Source organism: Portunus trituberculatus, chromosome 13 (genome assembly GCF_017591435.1).
Source record: "Portunus trituberculatus isolate SZX2019 chromosome 13, ASM1759143v1, whole genome shotgun sequence".
Lineage (NCBI taxonomy): Eukaryota > Metazoa > Arthropoda > Malacostraca > Decapoda > Portunidae > Portunus > Portunus trituberculatus.
Window position 1 is genome coordinate 6,536,781 of NC_059267.1, and position 11,774 is coordinate 6,548,554.

Consider the following 11,774-nt stretch of genomic DNA (forward strand, 5'->3'; position numbering starts at 1 on the left):
TCTCTCTCTCTCTCTCTCTCTCTCTCTCTCTCTCTCTCTCTCTCTCTCTCTCTCTCTCTCTCTCTCTCTCTCTCTCTCTCTCTCTCTCTCTCTCTCTCTCTCTCTCTCTCTCTCTCTCTCTCTCTCTCTCTCTCTCTCTCTCTCTCTCTGCCATGATTTTTTTTGCTAAACTGAACCAAAAATGTTATAAAAAGATAAGTGGCAAGTCAGAAGTACACACACACACACACACACACACACACACACACACACACACACACACACACACACACACGGCGTTGTTGGTGTGTCAGCGTCTCTCCCTCGTGCTATTTCCCGCAACGTAACGTCACACAAAGGCAGTTTTATCGATCACTCTCGCCAAGATTCAATGACGCGAAGCTAAAAGAAAACGAAGGGAGGGGCCAGGCGAGAACAGGAAGAGGGCAACCCAGCAAGGAGGAGGAGGAGGAGGAGGAGGAAGGAGGAGAAACAGAAGATACTAAAGGGGAATGGAAAAGAAAGGAGGAAAATGGTGATGTGGAGGTTTAAAATGGGGAGGAGGAGGAGGAGGAGGAGGAGGAGGGAGGGGAAACAGATTTTAGAGTAGGGGAATGAAAAGGAGGAAAATGATGATATGGAAGTTTGAAAGAGGGGAGAAGAAGTAGGAGGAGAAGGAAGAAGAGGAGGAGGAGGAAGAAGAGGAGGAGGAGGGAAAACAGAAGATACTAGTGTTGATGAATGAAAAGAAAGGAGGAAAATGGTGATACGGAGGTTTGACATTGGGGAGGAATGAGGAAGAGGGAAAAGTAGAAGGTAGAGAAGGGGGAATGAATAGATAAAGAGGAGAAAATAGTGAAATGGAGGAGTAGAATTAAAGGAAGGAATGAGAAGACGAAAAAACAGAGAAGGAAAAAACTCAGCCACACCCAGACCAGACCAGACCAGACCAGACCTACCCAAACGGAAGAAAGAAAATGGGAAGTGAGGAGAGAAAATGGGAGATGGCGAGAGAAAATGGGAGATGGAGGGAAAATGAGAGGTAGAGAGAAAACAGAACACTAACATGGGTCGGGTCGGTCACACGCCCCCACACGCCCTCAGCACGCCCTCCACACAGCCTCAGCACGCCACCCACACACCCTCAGCACGCCACCCACGCACCCTCAGCACGCCCCACACGTCCTCAGCACGCCCTCCACACACCCTTAGCACACCACCCACACGCCCTTAGCACACCACCCACACGCCCTTAGCACGCCTCCAACACGCCCTTAATACGGCATCCCCTCCCCTCCGTAACACACCTTCCACCCCCGTAACACACCTTGCCCCACGCCCTTAGCACTCCCCCACACGACCCAGTACAGCCTTAGCACGCCCCATGCACGTCCTTAGCAGTCCCTTAGCACGGCTCCAGCACGTCTCGGAAGCCCCGCGCATCTCTTCATGTGGGTACTGGTGTGAAAACTCTTGGGGAGGATCCCGGTAATGGCCGCCCGGGACAATTACTACATCAACACCGGAATGAGAGAGAGAGAGAGAGAGAGAGAGAGAGAGAGAGAGAGAGAGAGAGAGAGAGAGAGAGACAGAGACAGAGAGAGAGAGGAAACTGGAATGATGCCAAAATAAAGGAAATAAGAAATGATAACTGTTTTAGCCAAGATGCAGAGGAGAGAGAGAGAGAGAGAGAGAGAGAGAGAGAGATAGTGGGGAGGAGAAGGGAAGTTTGCGGTCTCTCTCTCTCTCTCTCTCTCTCTCTCTCTCTCTCTCTCTCTCTCTCTCTCTCTCTCTCTCTCATTACATTTATCCTCTTCCTCCTCCTCCTCCTCCTCCTCCTCCTCCTCCTCCTCCTCCTCCTCCTCCTCCTCCTCCTCCTCCTCTTCTCTTTCATCTCGTACCCTGACCTGCCAACTTCTCTTTGCCTTCCTTTCTTCTTTTATCTTCTTCCTCTCTTCATGTTTTCCTCAATTTCTATTTTATCTTTCCTTTTCTTGTTCTTTTCTTTCTTTTTCTTATATTTACTTGTTTACTTTTCCTCCAATTTTTCTTCTGCATTTGTTTTTTTTTTGTTTTTCGTTTTTCCTATTTTCATTCCAGATTTTCTCCTTTCTTCTCTCTCTTTCATCCTTCCTCTCTTTGTTCTCCATTGCCTCTTTCTCCCCTGTCAACTCCCGGTCTTTCCTTTTAACCTCCTCCTCCCATAACCACAGTCCTCCTCCCCCTCCTCCTCCTCCTCCTCCTCCTCCTCCTCCTCCTCCTCCTCCTCCTCCTCCTCCTCCTCCTCCCTCTAATCTTATCCTTCGTAACCCCCTCTTGTTTCCCTCTTCTTCACTTTGTCGTTTTCCTCCTCGTTCTCTTTCTCCTCCTCCTCTTCCTCCTCCTCCCTCTTCTTCCTCTTCTTCTCATGTCCCCGTCCTCTTTCTCGTTTCCTTCTTATATTCTCCTACTCTTCTTTATATGTCTTCCTTTTCCTCTTCCCATATCCTCCTCCTCCTCCTTCTTCTCCTCCTCCTCCTCCTCCTCCTCCTCCTCCTCCTCCTCCTCCTCCTCCTCCTCCTCCTCCTCCTCCTTCTCCTTCTTCTTCTTCTTCTTATTATTATTATTATTATTCATCTTCATCTTCATCATCATCTTATTATTGTTCTTGTTCTTCTTTTTCTTCTTCTTCCTCCTCCTCCTCCTCCTCCTCCTCCTCCTCCTCCTCCTCCTCCTCCTTTCTAGTCTCTTCCTCCGCTCCTCCTCCATTTCATTCTCGTCTTCCAACTTTCCACCAACCCAAAATCTCCTCTTCCTCCTCCTCCTCCTCCTCCTGACAAATGGACTCGTGCTCTCGTCACGGTGTCTGCCGCGCGAAATGGAACAATGGTGTTGATACTTGCCCACGTGGCCTCTCTGTTGACGCCGCGCAGGCTACACCACTCCGTATTCAGAAACGCTTTGCTCTTTCACCATGACTGCTTCCCAAGGCCACAGAGATGATTAGCGGGGTGTCCAAGAGTGTTTCTCCAGTTAATAATATAGAAATCTTGTAACAATGCCTCTAGAACCATACAAATTTGCTTATAAACGTTCTGCTCTCACCAAGATTGTTTTCCAAAGCCATACAGATGATTAACGGGATTTTTAAGTGTGTTTTCCAGTTAATAATGTAGAAATCTTCTCAATTTGTTTCTAGAACCATAAAAACACTGAAAAACTCGTGTTAGTTTCGATAAAGCCTTTTGAAATAGTGGAGGTGAAGCGCGGAAGTCTTTGAGAATACGAGCCTTGACTCACTAACGGGGACTACACCACTTCTTGGTGTTGGGGGGGAAGGAGTATGGAAGGAGGGGAAGAAAGGAAGGGAAATTGGAAAGAGAAGGAGAAGCAGAAGGAGAAGGGGAAGGGGAAGGGGAACGAGGAGAAGAGGAGATGGAGAAGAAAGTGAAGAAGGGAAGGGGAATGGGAAGGGAAAGAGAAGGGGAAGGAGTATGGAGGAGATCACGGGAAAAAGAGAAGAAGAGGAAGGGGGGAAGAATTATGGAGAGGAAAGGGAATAGGAAGGAGGAGGAGAAGGAGAACAAGGAGAACTGTCTGTGACATTTTGTTTCTCGGGAGATGTAATGGAGGAAGAGGAGAGAACGGAATATGAGGAGGAGAGGCGAGAGGAGGGGAGGGGAAAGGGGAAGTAAGTGATGGTATGGAGGAATGCTTGTGTGTGGTGAATGCTTGTGTGTGGTGAATGCTTGTGTGTGGTGAATACTTGTGGGGTAATGAGTTATGTGTATCTTTTTGTGTATGGTCAGTGTAATAATTCTCGTATCTGCTTATCTGTTTGTTTAAATTTGTCTGGATGTGTGTGGGTGGCTGGAGGGAAGGGAGGAGGAGGAGGAGTGGTGTGTGTGTGTGTGTAGCTCAGTGGTTAGAGCGCTGGCTTCACAAGCCAGAGGATCGGGGTTCGATTCCCCGGCCGGGTGGAGATATTTGGGTGTCTCCTTTCACGTGTAGGTGCTGTTCACCTAGCAGTGAGTAGGTACGGGATGTAAATCGAGGAGTTGTGACCTTGTTGTCCCAGTGTGTGGTGTGTGCCTGGTCTCAGGCCTATCCGAAGATCGGAAATAATAAGCTCTTGAGCTCGTTCCGTAGGGTAACGTCTGGCTGTCTCGTCAGAGACTGATGCAGATCAAACAGTGAGACAAACACACACACACACACACACACACACACACACCCTCCTCCCTTCCCGTGTGTGTGTGTTCATCTGTATTTCTGCATATATAACATTTTTTTCTTGTGCATATCTGTCTGCACACAATAAATAACAACGCTTCTGTTTCTCCCTCTTTTTTTTTTTTCTCTCTCTCTATGATCCTCCCTCTCATATTCCCCCTCTAACTTCCTTCTTCTTCCTTTACTTCTAATTCTTATTCTTCTTTTCCTACTAATACTTTTACTAATACTTCTACTACTTCTACTTAAACTTTATTTTCCCAGAGAGAGAGAGAGAGAGAGAGAGAGAGAGAGAGAGGGTGGGGAGGAAGTGGTACAAGAAGGCGATTATCGACAAGAGTGTGACGAGCGTATGAATATTATTATTTATCATCTGGTGGTGGAAAGGGGAAGGTTCCGTCTCATTGACTGAGCGAGGCGCTGCACAATGCTTACTAATGCTGGAACTACGAAGGGATGGGATGGGAGAGGATGAGAAGGGTGCTAGGAGGCTTGGAAGGCATGGGAGAAGATGGGAAGAAATGGGAGAGGATGGGAAGGGATGGGAGGGAATGGAAGAGGATGGGAAGGGATGAGAGAGGCTGGGAACGGTGCTGGGAGGCTGAGAAAGAAAGGAAGAAATGATTATAAGAAAGGAAAGGATGGGAGATGTGGATAGGGAATGGTAGGAAGGAAAAGGAAGAGAAAAGAATGGGAAGGTACTGAGAGAGAGAGAGAGAGAGAGAGAGAGAGAGAGAGAGACAGACAGAGACACAAGTGGCACCTCCATCAAACAAAACGATAAAATCTAGATCACACACACACACACACACACACACACACACACACACACACACACACACACACACACACACACACACACCAAAAATCGCTAAAAGGAGAAAAACATGGTAAATCCTCTCACCTCCTCCTCCTCCTCCTCCTCCTCCTCCTCCTCCTCTACATGTTCCCAGGGTATTGGTGATTAGATTAACAAGACAACAAACCCTTAGTGTCAGTCGGGGGCAGGCAGTGGTGGTGGCGGGTGGTGGTGGTGGTGGTGGGTGTGGTGATGGATGGGAAGGAGGAAGGGAGGTGGGCTGGGTGGGGTGGGATTGGGCGTCAGTGGGTGTGGGGGTGTTGGGGGGGCGTGTCTCCCCTCCGAAGAGCGAGTGGTGTTTCTTAATGAGCTTGGGAACATAATTCAATTGACACGATCAATATGAGAAACCAATTGTTCCCTTAGGCGCCATTACCGGTTTGTTGGAGTGGTCTTGTCGTCCTCCTCCTCCTCCTCCTCCTCCTGCGTTTGACATTTCTTTTTTTTTTTCTATCATTGCTCTTTTTTCTCTATTTTTCTCTTCTTACTTTCCCATATCTTTTTCCTATTTCATAGAGAATGTCATGAACGCATTTTTCACTTTTTTCCCCACTTCATTTTCTTTTCTCTGCCAGGAACACGTGTGGCTTGTGCGTTGTTCTCTATCTACGTGCTTATTTTACATGACACACACACACACACACACACACACACACACACACACACACACACACACACACACACACACACACACACACACACGCACGCTCGACTCACAATCGAGAGGCCCGGGTTCGAGTCCCAGGAAGCGGCGAGGCAAATGGGCAAGCCTCTTAATGTGTGGCCCCTGTTCACCTAGCAGTAAATAGGTACGGGATGTAACTCGAGGGGTTGTGGCCTCGCTTTCCCGGTGTGTGGAGTGTGTTGTGGTCTCAGTCCTACCCGAAGATCGGTCTATGAGCTCTGAGCTCGCTCCGTAATGGGGAAGACTGGTTGGGTGACCAGCAAGCGACCGAGGTGAATTACACACACTCTCTCTCTCTCTCTCTCTCTCTCTCTCTCTCTCTCTCTCTCTCTCTCTCTCTCTCTCTCTCTCTCTCTCTCTCTCTCTCTCTCTCTCTCTCTCTCTCTCTCTCCTCTTCATTCCTTACTCTTCTCTTTCAATCGCGTCACCACAACACACAGTCCCTCCTCTCCTCTTCTCTCTCACACCCACACACACACACACACACACACACACACACACACACACACACACACACCTCTCCTCTCCTCTCCTCTCCTCTCACATCTCTCCATTCCTTACTCTCCTCTTCTCTCTCACCCACTACACACACTCACTCTTTTCCTCTCCTCTCCTCTCCTCTCACATCCCATCTCACCCCATCTCCTTCCCCTGGCTGAAGTAATCAATGCAAATCGACAGTATGGACTGATTTATCATCATTTAACGCGGGCGATCACGACGAGAATTTAATAAAAGGGTATTGAGGATAAGCCAGTGAGCCTCAGACTGTCGCGGGGTCCTGAGTTGCCTGCCGCCGCTGTCTGGGACTGAGCGACACCCTGACGAGGGAAGGAGGATGGTAGGATGGGAAGGATGGATGTGGATGAGATGGGATGGGATGGAGGGTTGTTTGATAGATAGGAGAGCTGGATGGAAAGGAGAGGAGTAAAAGGAGAAGGAAGGATGGAAGAGAATAAAAAAAAAGATGGAAACGATGAGAGAGAGAGAGAGAGAGAGAGAGAGAGAGAGAGAGAGAGATTTTACGTATCATTAACTTACGACGTGAAACACACACACACACACACACACACACACACACACACACACACACACACACACACACACACACACACACTTGTCCTGGCAGTGATTTCATTAGGGTTGGTTTATTAACTTTTCATGAGGTGAGCTGGGGCCATTACTCCCCGTTCCCCTTCCCTTCCTCCCCTCTTTCCCTCCTCCCCGTCCTCTCCCATAACTGTTGACACTGGGTAGAGGGATGAGGAGGGAGTAAGGGGTAAGAGTAACCAGTGAGGGGAGAGGGAGAGGGAGAGGGATTACTGTAAGGGTGGCTGTGAGAATGAAGGGATGGTAGGGAGTGAGGATATTGGTTTAAGAGTAGACAGGACACGTGTTGTTGTGTTTGGGTAGAAATGTGTGCCTCTAATAATAGCCACACTCTGAAACGCTGCCGGCAACATCTCCGCTTTCTACTGTAAGGGCTCTTGTTGAGACTACACACGGTTTTTTGTTTTGTATTTCTTTTCACCGTGGACTTTTTCACAGGAATTTATGGGCCAAAGAAGGTATTTAATGGTTTTTTTTTTCCTTGGTTTTATAGTGACAGGTTAACGAGATTTCTATTAAGGCCATCACTATTTTCAAAAGGCTCTAGTTGAAGACACATTGGTTTTTACAGGTGATTTTTTTTTTCCTTGGTTTCTAGTGACAGGTTAACGAGATTTCTATTATGACCATCTCTACTATTAACGGGCTCTTGTTGAAGCTATTCATTGTTTTTTTTTTTTTTTTCTTCGTTTCTAGTGAGAAGTTAACAAGATTTCTATTTCGTCCATCACTACTTTCAAAAAATTCTAGTTGAAACTACATGCGGGTTTTTTATTTATTTATTATTTTTTTCTAGTGACAGATGAACAACATTTCTATTATGGTCACATCTCTGCTATCAAAATACTCTAGTTGAAGCTGCACATCGGTTTTTAAAAGGTGTTTTTCTGGTTTCTAGTGACAGATTAACAAGATTTCCATTATTTATCTTTCCTCTTCCTTCCTTATTTCATCTCATCCTTTCCTTTCCCTGTCTATTTTTTTCCTATCCTCGTTCTTCCCTTCCTTGCTCAGTCCTGTCCCATCCCACCCCATTATTTCCCTTCCCTTCCTTCCATATCCCTTTGCATTCCGTCTTATCCCTCCCCACCCGTCACCTCGCCCCTCTCCTCCCCGTCCCTCTCCTTTCACCCCTCCTCCCTCATCTCGTCAGTCTAAATCTCGGTAAACACATTTGCCTTCCTCGCAACTTGATTAAATATATTGATGACGATATTAATGTTTTCCCCTCTCTTATCCCTCACTCCCTTTGTCCCCTCCTCCTCCTCCTCATCGGTCACCATGTCATCAGCTTCGGTTAATTTTATGAGATTTACTCCGTCTGACTCGTCCCCCATGGTGTGTGTGTGTGTGTGTGTGTGTGTGTGTGAGCTCATAAACATGCAAATATAAGCCAAAACTATCAGCAACGTTTATATACGTGTATGTATCACCTTTACTATCTTTTATATCAAGCAGCAATCAGCCTCTTCATTCACTTCCCGGGCAGATGCGAGTCAAAAGTCAGCTCGTGGCAGCGGGGAGGCGCGGGGTCAGCTGTGCATTGGTTCAGAGGCAGCGAGGCGGGACGCGCGTTGCATTATAGACACAGCGCAGCCACCGTCTTAATATTAGGAACCTCTGAGGCTTTTGTTGATTCCGCTCTGCTTATTGTCCACTGACCTTTAACCATCTTGTGTCGCTTCTAAAGGTGAGACAAGTGAGTGTGTGTGTGTGTGTGTGTGTGTGCGCGCGTGCGTGCGTGCTGGCGTGTGTGCGCGTGCGTGGTGGTGTGTGCGCGCGCGTGCGTGCTAGTGCGTGTGCGTGTGCGTGTGCGTGCGTGCGTGCTGGTGTGTAGCTACTGTGTGGTGTGTGCTTCATGTGTGTTCTGTTGTCTTTTATTTTTTTATTCGTGAGATTTGTTTGTTCAGCAAGGAAATATTGTTTGCAAGGAGACAGAGGAGGGAATATGAGGTGTATTTTTTTTTTTTTTTTTTTTTACGGTAAGGCCTATAGCGCCTGTAGGCACACTTGAAGAGTGTATGGGAAGCGCTGTTTAGCTTCCGCCCATTAGTGGCGCAGGCAATTTTATTTATAGTGGTACCCATATTAGGGTATATAGGGTATTAGGGCCCATATCACCGCCCAAGCTCATCTTGAGTGTAACCACCTACAACCTGGGCATCATGGTGACATGTAGGTAACTTTAAACCTACTCGACAAATGGCAGAGTGTTTTAAGGCTGTACGTGGTGGGATTCGAACCTACACGTGGACGTCTGCCCGATCCCACGCTCACCACCTTATCCACTATGCCACCACCTCTTGTGTTTCGTGTTTTAATGTTTTTTTTTTTTTTTATTCTTGAGATTGTTTGTTATTGAGCAGACAAATGTTGCTTGCAAGGGATGAAAGAAGGGAATGCGAGCTTTGTTTTGTCAGTTTTGTGGTTTGTGTGTGTGTTTTTGTGTTTATTTATTTGTTTTATATGTGTGGTCACTTTGTCATCATTGAGCAGGGAAATGTTTGTATGAGGTTTGTTTTGTCATCTCCATACTTTAAAATTATTTAGCCAGTACTAATATTATTATAAGTTGTAGGTGTTTCTTTTTTTTTTTCTTCTTTTCTTCGTCCTGGCCTTTATTCTTTGTCTTGTCTTCCTTCTTTCCACCCTTCCTCTCTTCTTTCCACATTCTTTTCTTGTTCCTTGCATCATCTTGCTTCTCTTCTCTCTCATCGTCCATTCCATCCTTTCTGCTTTCCTTACCTTTCCTCTTTTATAATTTACTGTTTCTTCTTTCCTCATCTTCTCCCTGGTATTTTTCCCTTCTTGATTGTTTTTCCTTTCACTTTTATATCCTTCTCTCCTTCCTTCCCGTCTCAGCATCCATCCTGTTTTCCTTACCTTCCCTCCTTTCTCATTTACTCTTTTTCTTCCTCCATTTTTCCCCTTCCACTCCTTTACATTTTTCGCTTCTCTCCCTTTAATCCTTCCTTTCCGTCTTTCCTCTTTACTTTAGTCGTCCTTTTCTTCTCTCTCCTCCCTTCCTCTCCTTGTCTCCTTTCTTTTGTCCTTCCTTTCATTCCCTTTTCCTTTATTCCTTCCTTCCTTTCATTCCCTTTACCTTTATTCCTTCCTTCCTTTCCTTCCCTCCTTCCATTTTCCCTTCCCACCAACCCCCGCCTTCCCTGAACACTGCGGGGAACCACCACCACTTAATTACTCCGATAACTCTCTTCTCCATAAATAAACGCCCGGCAGCTGACCAACACAGCCTCCAACGTTCAGAATTCAGTTTCCACGCATTCTTTCTTCGCTAAATCGAATTAACTTTGGTATTTAATGGTATTTTAAGAGCATGTTATTTAGCTTTTTATTTATTTTTGTTCCCTTTAGGTCTGTTAACATTTTCTTGTGTTATATTGCTTCCTGTTATTGCAGAATGAGGAGAGAGAAGAAAAGGAGCAGACTAGGAAGATGATGATAGGACGAAGAGTAAAAGATGAAGCGAAAGAAGAGCAGATAAGTCTCTCTCTCTCTCTCTGCCCACAATGTCAAACCCACAGTAACACCCAACAAAGTACATTTCTATATTAATTGCATCCTATCTATTGCAGAAAAGGAAGAGCAGGATAGGAGTATAAAAGGACAAAAGATAAAGGTAAGAGAAGGAGGAAGAAAAGATAAGAGGAAGAAAACGACAAAAAGAATTATTAACAAGATAAATCAATAGCAACATAAGAAATTAACCTCACTCCCTCTCAGCCCACAGCCCCACATTGTTGACAAACCCAGTCACACCCCATAGATACCCCCCCTATAATAATTCTCCAGTCAACCCCCACAGGGCCAGCCCCAACACACAATAATTCTCCACAATCACCCCCCCCCCACACAATAATTATCAAGTCACACCACACAGCCTCACCCCCACCACACACACACAATAACTCTCCAGTCACAACCCACAGCCACACCCCACCCCTGACACACACACACACAAGGATTCTCCAGTCAACCTCCACAAGCACCCTCCCACACACAAGGATTCTCCACAGTCATACCTCACAGCATCTCCCCCCCTCACACACACAATAATTCTCCAGTCACACCAAAGCACCCCACACACAATAATTCACCAGTCACACCCCACAGCCTCCCCCAACACACAATAATTCTCAACAGTCACACCACACAGTCTCACCCCCCACACACAAGGATTCTCCACAGTCATACCTCACAGCATCTCCCTTCCCCCAACACACACGCACAATGATTCACCAGTCACACCCCACAGCCTTGGCCCACCCTCCCACACACAATAGTTCTCCAGTCACACCCCCATCATACAATAATTTTTTTCTCTCTCTCTCTCTCTCTCTGTGTAAATAATAAAATAATAAAATACAAAGCAAATACAGATTTTTGTATTTCCTTTAACTGAATTGTAGATATAGAGGGGGGAAAAGGAGGAAAACATATGGGGGATTAGATAAAGAATGAGGAAGAGGAAGAAGAAAAAAATATATGGGATTAGAGGAGCAGGAGAAAGGAGGAAGATGAGGCTAAAACAGGAAGAGGGAAGATTATGAAATTAAGAGGAGGGAGGCAAACAGGAGCTGGGAAAAAAAGGCTGAAACATGAGGAAGAAGAGAGAGGAGGATGAAGGGAGACAGGCTAAGAGTTAGTAGAAAAAGAGAAGGATGAAGGGAGGCAGGCTAAGAGGAAGAAGAGAGCGGAGGATGAGGGAGGCAGGCTAAGAGGAAGAGGAGAGTGGAGGATGAGGGAGGCAGGCTAAGAGGAGGAAGAGGAGAGCGGAGGATGAGGGAGGCAGGCTAAGAAGAGGAGAGCGGAGGATGAGGGAGGCAGGCTAAGAGGAAGAAGAGAGCGGAGGATGAGGGTGGCAGGCTAAGAGGAAGAAGAGAGCGGAGGATGAGGGAGGCAGGCTAA

General features: G+C 46.5%; 1 long non-coding RNA gene across 4 annotated transcripts in view; it reads left to right on the forward strand.

The window, feature by feature from the left end:
- Positions 1 to 10,689, forward strand: part of LOC123503042 — a 90,026-nt gene extending 79,337 nt beyond the window's left edge. For all 4 annotated transcript variants that reach the window (XR_006674286.1, XR_006674287.1, XR_006674284.1 and 1 more), the window contains 2 exons: positions 8,335 to 8,535; positions 10,266 to 10,689. This is a non-coding gene — a long non-coding RNA (uncharacterized LOC123503042). The remainder of the gene's footprint in view (positions 1 to 8,334; positions 8,536 to 10,265) is intronic.
- The last annotated feature ends 1,085 nt before the right edge of the window (positions 10,690 to 11,774 follow it).